Raw genomic sequence first — 7,332 nt, 5'->3', positions numbered from 1 at the left:
ATGGGCGGGAAATTAGGAGGAGGTGAGATGGGAGATGTGGAATGACGCCCTTGTTTGGCTGATTCTTACTTGATAAATGCTGCCCACATCTTCCCTATTACATCTACCATGACATTTTCACTTATCTTATTGTTTGTCTCTTTTATTACGTATATTTTCATTTCCTTGAGAAGTTTTATTTCGTGTCTTATATAACTTACATTAATTATATAAAAAAAAAATTATCTCATAAATTTATGGATCCCAATCTTATACTTCTTGGTTCATAGAAATTTGGGTTCATAAAATTGTGAGATAAAAAAATTGTCTTATACGACTAGTGTCAATTGTACGAGACACAAAATAAAATTTTCAATTCTAATGGTTCACACTTCACAATGTCGTAGTTATTGATATTTTGATGGGTGACTAGATTGGCAGGAAAAAGGCCGGCCCCCTAATAAATGAGAAAAAGATAATGCAACCAATAAAAGGAAAAATAATTTAAGGTTTTTATACTTTTGACAAAGATATTTTGTACTTCTTTAAATTCTTATCAACTTTTGTTTTTTTATAGAGAAATGAACTTTAGATCTAACTCACTTCAAAAACCTGCATTTAAGGTGAGCTTATTCCAAAATTCCTCCAGAATACGTAAGGAGATTAATTTCATAACGGATGTGAAACAACCTAACATTCACCCCTCGTTCAGATCTGTCAACTAGAATATGAACAATATAATATTAAGCTTATTATATGGTAAATTAAAAGTCGTTTGTATGGGTTTAATATTATGAGACATTGAACTAAATCAATGCTTTTAGCTCTTAAAAGGAGTATTCCCAAATTCAGACAAGAAGATCACTCGACGCTTCAATAATTAAAATAATTATACTTTTTAATTTCTTAAATGTCAACTACTTAAAATAATTTAATTATCCAAAATGCCTAAAGTATTGAGCCAATATTCTCGAACGGTTGGGAATTGGGATGAACTTCTGCGCCGAATTCGTGGGCGGCATGGTGTCCACTATAAGAGGAGTAGATCTAAAGGAAGGGTTGGAACTGGGTCAGCGTTTGCGCCCATGCACGGCGCCACGTCCTTGCAATATTCACCACGTGGTGGTGCCGCAAATTAGCCGCTCGTTAAAATAGAAGCGGATCTAGTCAAATATATTAAAATTACAATAAACAATAGATAAAAACTATAATTTTAAAAATATAAGATTCAAGAATAAAAACTTATTGAACTATAAAATTTAAATTTTAAATTCGCAGTCTTTTATAAAAATGCTCCGCCTGCGCTCTTGGAAAGTTGAAACAGGCAATTGCATATTATCCGTATCTAACCTTTGCATCCTGTCGAAAGCCTAAACAACTTTGTTAGATAAGAGTAATATTAGTACTAAAATGGCGTCGTGGTACCATCATGTCGTGTGACTTACCTGTTCTTCTTAACATTATGTTAATCAGCAGCAATTATTCGAGCAGTAGTATTAAGAGCTAATCTCCCTCTCCTTGACGTTAATGAATAGACAATTTCAATTTTTTGGAGTTTGTGATTATTTGATACGTATCAATTTATAATTATTTTTCTTTTTATAAACTTAATAACATACTTACAAGCACACGCAAATGGAAGTAGAACAAAGACTTCTTTTGTTTAACTATTTGGTGTTTGTTATTGTCTAAAGTCTAATCGGCTAATCCAGATTTTGGGTAATCTACGATAAAAATAGAGTATTATTCTCCGGAAATTTTTTTAATTTTAAATTTAAATTCAAAATATCTGATTAAAGATAGAGAAATCTCAACCGTTACACTATACCCCTCGATCATAGAGCAAAAGCTGCCTCAAAACTTTGAGGGGTTCAACATAACGCATTACGAATTGAATCCCAGCCTCTCGCTTTCATCTATTTGGTGGTGGTAACACCAGGTGTTACCCAAGCTGTCAAAGTCTGAATAACGACAATTTATCTTAAAGAATTAGGTGAAGGATTAGACTTTAATTCCGAGTTTAATGAATAGTTTAATTCGTAAGAAGCCAAACGCGAATTGAGCTTTGTTTTCTTGAAGTTTACAGTGTCAAATCTTAATAAATGGTTACGAGGAACCGATGAGAATAGGCAACTCCCACTACTTTAATTCGAAACGGAGCAAAAATTTCAATTCTATGTGTTTTAAATTTTAAAATAATGACTTTAAATATTAATAGTTAGGTTCAAAATTTAATATTTATACTTATTTAATAAATTTTTAATATATATTTAATGTTTGAGCAAAAGCTATTGGGTTCGACCGCTTTAATAGGATTGATTGATGAATCAAATATTTTTATCCTCTGTTAGTGTGGGGGTGTGGGTATGCTGTGGAGAATTATTAGTTCGCGTATGGATGGATATCGTTTGAAAAGAGTTAAAGACAAGCTTTAATTAAGTAAAATATAGACCATTAAAATTTCACGTGGGAAACAGCCTCTCTACCTTTTCGGATAAGGGTAAGGTCTTCGTACACACTATCCTCCCTTAACCCCACTTATAGAATTCTACTGGGTTGTTGTTGTAAAATCTCACGTCAACAACTAAAAGAGATTGGCATAATAGCTTAGGAGGAAGGAGGCTTTGCGACAAACACGTTATCTATTTATTTCCATCTATAATTTTTACAAGAGGAGTTAAAAATATTAAACTGTTTTAAGATATATGTTCTATTAGTTTCAACTTCGTGAATTCGACATTAAAGCTCTCCAAATTTTGCAGCTCCATTTTAAATAAAGTTTCATGCGATATGCGTGGATAGCATCGAGTGCATTTTTGTAGAAAACTTCTAATGAAAATCTTATGCGCACTTGTATCACAAAAGCTGACAAAAGGAGGTCTCCTTGAGGAGGATAATGTGTAACCAGACCTTATCCCTACCTTGTGGAGGTAGAGAAACCGTTTCTGATAAACCTTCGGCTAAAGAAAAGCATCTCTCGTTAGGTTTGAAAAAGAAAAAATAGTAGTGAAGAAGCGATGTTGAAAATAATGAACACAAGAACAGTAACAACAGCAAAGCAATAAGATAACCAAAGCAAGGAAACAAAATGGAGTAATAGAAATGAAAGACTAAGATATGTAATACGAAAGTGATGATGAAAGCTCCATTTAGTCTTATGTAAAAGTCCCCACTTCACCTCTTTATTTCCAGTAATGACATATGTTTCCAACAATAGCAAAGGCTGAGGTTAAAAGCCAATGCAACTATTGGCATCTTCCCAGTTATATTTTCACCTGTTGTTTATGTCCATCGTGATATATCTGTTCCAAGAAAAGCAAAAGCTGAATTTAAAAGCCAATGCAAACCATTGGCATCTTTACATTTACACTTTTATCACAAACCAGGGCTTATTTCTTAGTGGAGCAAATGACCAAAAATAGCAAAAGAATGAGGTAACACAATCCACTTTTTACTTCTAACTGATAAGAGAATCACCTGTGGAAAGTTAACACATCTCAATCCATGTATTCTCGGGAGGATATGGGAAGAGGGAGAGTAAGCTTCGAACAGCTGAGCAAAACAAGGATACATTGCAAATTAGAATTTCCAAAAAAATTGACTAGAAACAACCAAACAAGGATAGATTTACGAGGTGTGGCAACGCCATAATTTAGCTTCAGCGGAATTAGTCAAATAAGACGAGTGGTTTACAGCTCAAAGAATTCGTGACAATCCAACTTGCGAATATTTTTTTTTAAAATTTTACTATCGAACCAAGAGATTTAACATAATCAATTTTGCAGAATCTCTCACCAACTTGTCAAACAGTGGGTCAGGTAAATAAATTAGTATCTATACCGTTCATTTAGTATACACATAATTAGAGTATTTTCTATGCTGGCCATCAACCTACCACACAACTCATTCCTAGCTTGGGACTCTAGACACTATTTTATCCATATGATTGTCCATAATCACATGAGAGACCAAAAGAATCTTACTTTTCCATCCTAAAGTGTCATTTGAAATCAGATAGCCCCAATGGGCAATCCTATTTGAATTCTTTTGCTGAAATTGGTCATCTCCTACGATGCACCATAACCTGCAAGTTTCAGCCAGAGATTGCTCTTTCAACTGTCCGGCAACTAATTATAAAAAGCAGCGGTGGAAATTGTAAGGATGAGATTCTTTTGGTACATTCATTTCTTTCTGAATAGAGGTAAAAGAATCTGTGGTAATGAACCTAGAGATAGCAGTGAAAGTGGTATAATTCTCATCCATATTTTCTAAGGGGAAATTACAATTTTGTTCCTCAAGTTATAGCATAGTTATTTCTTTTCCATATGGCATAGATCAAGTTCAATTGTTTTTGTTGCTTAAATTCAACAAAAACTTCTGATCGAATCAACAGGAAATAAATTTAATGCAAACAACCTCATCATCTTTTGTGGCTCCGCATTCTTTCTCACTATATATCCCCACTAACCTCCTACAAAATCCTTTCTCCAATATTGTAATTTGCAAACTTTAAATAGACCCCTACTCAACCCCTTGGAAACTTGTAAGTGGTCCCTTGAGCTTGAAGACAAGTCAAGAAACACTAAGAAGGGTAGCCATTGAACTTTCTATTTATTAGTCTCACTCAACAACATACAGCTTAGCTAAAAAGGGTAAGCAACTAATGTGAGCCTATATTTAGTGATTTAGTCAATTCAAGCTTTGGCACCATAAAGAATAAAGGTGGATGCAGGAAAGGGGAACTTTGGAGGGTAAGATGTCAATGTGCATGAAATGATTTTGATGCATTTAGAAGGGACATTAGCAACAGAAGGGGATTGAGGTGAAACTTTGCCAATCTATGAACCTTTTCATGTGATGCAGCTGCGCCATTTTTAAATTTTCAGTAAATAAAGTTAAAGGTGTTGAGTCATTGGAGCAGTGAACTAAAACTAGTACTTACATTACAACACAAGTAAGTTACCCCCACCCCCCGCCCAAAACCAAAAGAAAAAACGTAGTTCACAACATTGACATTGCGAAATCTCAAGTAGCCACCAAGGTTCAATCACAGGCGACACACTAGGTGAATCCTTCATTTGCCTAAGACTTGTAGGCAAACTTGATGGTTAGAGTTACCTAGTACCTACGATAGTAAAAAGTAGCGGCTACTCGGTGGATTAGTTGAGGTGTGCAAAAACTCATGGACATCAACATTTTAAAAAATAATACGAATGATTTAGGTTCAAATATGGCTTGGCATGAAAATTTCAGAAGAATGTATGAAAGGTGTTAAGAAAACATCAGGGTTTTAATAGATGGAAGAGCTATAAAAGAGACTGCAATCTTGTAGCTGGATCATGAAGAGGAAGATTAAGAGAGGTAAAGAGGTTATCCAGAATTCTGTAACTCTATCTCATGATTTTTTTTTTTTTTGGGTGATCTTTTACCAGACACTATGATATGCATTTCCTGTGTGTCACTTTGAGGCCATATGTGATTCTTGGGATAATTTAACAACAATATATAAGTATCCCATCAAAGAGTAACAGAACTCAGAATGCAGCGTATTTATTTCTTTCCTTAACAAACAATCAACCAACTTTGCCTCAATCACCATTAGTTGTAGTATGTAATATAAATCCCCTTCACTCATTCTGCTCTATTCAGGTCCATTACAACATTTCGGAAAATTCAAAAACCTCACATTTTCAAGAACTATGTCTGATTTACAAAACACAACAAAGCAGAATAATAACTTTGGGTATCTCACTAACTCCGGCCCCACCCCCCTCCCACCCCACCCCACAACCAAAACAAATGTATCATCGAATCAGAGACACAAGAAGACAGTTCCAATCCAGTAAAAACGGAATGAGGAGAGAAAAGCACCCGAGAAATTGGACCAAAGAAAATGATCATTCTGATCCCAAAGCTTCAACCTTTGGACCTGCAATTGGAGCAAATAAAACAACATTCACAATCAATCAATCAGCTGTACCTAAATACTGGTAAATAATTAGTCTTTTTAATCATATTAAAGTTTATTTTTTTAATGACGGTGGTGTTCAGGCACACCAAGACTCAGGCAGAAGGAATTCACCTAGTGTTTGATCTGAACTCGGACCTCATTCATTGGCCACTAGGCCACAACCTTGGGTCTTACTCATATTAAAGTCTTTTCATATTTCAAACCGAACCTAATGTTAATGTAACAACAACAACAACAACTACTACTACTACTACAACAACAGTAAAAAGAACTGGTCTTTGGAGAAATACAATACTGACCGTGAAGAGCAGGGGGACGAAGGTCTTTGCCCCAGCCAACACCACGAATGGAATCAAGGTACTGATGGACAAGGTGTCGACATTTCTGAAGGTGGTTCAAACCCTTTATACGGTAACACCAACGCAGCTTTTCACGGAGTATCTTCGCCTTTTTAATGTCGACCCATTTCTCCCTCACTAAATGCTCCCTCATCTCGAAGAAAGCCACAGGGTCCTTATGCGGATTATTCGGGTCTGAAGTCATCCGGAGCTCCTTCATCGATCTGGACTCCCTTCCTCCTCCCCATTTTCTCTTCTCCTTTGCTGCTTTTCTTCTCTACTGATCAAGTATAATGGAGCTGAGTGTGAATCTGGGAGAAATAAAAATAGCCAATGGTCGTTCAAAAATAGCCTAATTTCAAAAGTAATCGAAATTTAGCTACTTTTCATGTAAAGATAAATTTGAGCAAAAACACTGTTCAAAACCCGAAAAATACGCCAGTATATTATACTGGAGTTCCAGCATAAGTATGCTTGAACTCCAGCATATTATACTGGAGTTCCAAGATAAGTATGCTGGAACTCGAGCATAATATGATGGAGTTCCAGCACAAGTACACTAGAACTCCAGTATAATATACTGGAGTTCCAGCAAGTATAATTGTCCAATATAATATACTGGAGTTTGGAGCACCGGTGCTCCAGTCTCCAGTATATTATACTGGAGTTAGCAAATTATACCGGTCTAACATAATATGCTGGAGTTCATACACATGTGCACCGAACTCCAGTATATTATGTTGGACCGGTCTCTGTTGCAGCAAAATAGTGGCTATTTTTCATTGACTTCGTAAACGCTGGCTATTTTTGAATGACCAGTCCAAAAACTGACTATACCGTGCTATTTTTAGTGTGAATTTGAGTTGAATCATTTGGGCTTGGGTCAAATCAAATCACACTCGGAGAAATTCAAAAATAGTTTATAAGTGGTGGTTCAAAAATAGCCCAGTTTTAAAAGTAATCAAAATTTAGCCACTTTTTATGTAAAAATAAATTTGAACGAAAACACTATTCAAAATCCGGAAAAATACTCCAGCATAATAT

The 7,332-nt window shown here is 35.4% G+C and overlaps 1 pseudogene; it reads right to left on the bottom strand.

Moving 5' to 3' along the window:
* Window positions 1-3,024: 3,024 nt before the first annotated feature.
* On the bottom strand, window positions 3,025-6,746 carry LOC107809140 (NADH dehydrogenase [ubiquinone] 1 beta subcomplex subunit 10-B-like; annotated as a pseudogene).
* Between the last annotated feature and the right edge of the window lie 586 nt (window positions 6,747-7,332).

Source organism: Nicotiana tabacum, chromosome 8 (genome assembly GCF_000715075.1).
Source record: "Nicotiana tabacum cultivar K326 chromosome 8, ASM71507v2, whole genome shotgun sequence".
NCBI lineage: Eukaryota > Viridiplantae > Streptophyta > Magnoliopsida > Solanales > Solanaceae > Nicotiana > Nicotiana tabacum.
This window is presented reverse-complemented; position numbering and strand designations above follow the sequence as displayed.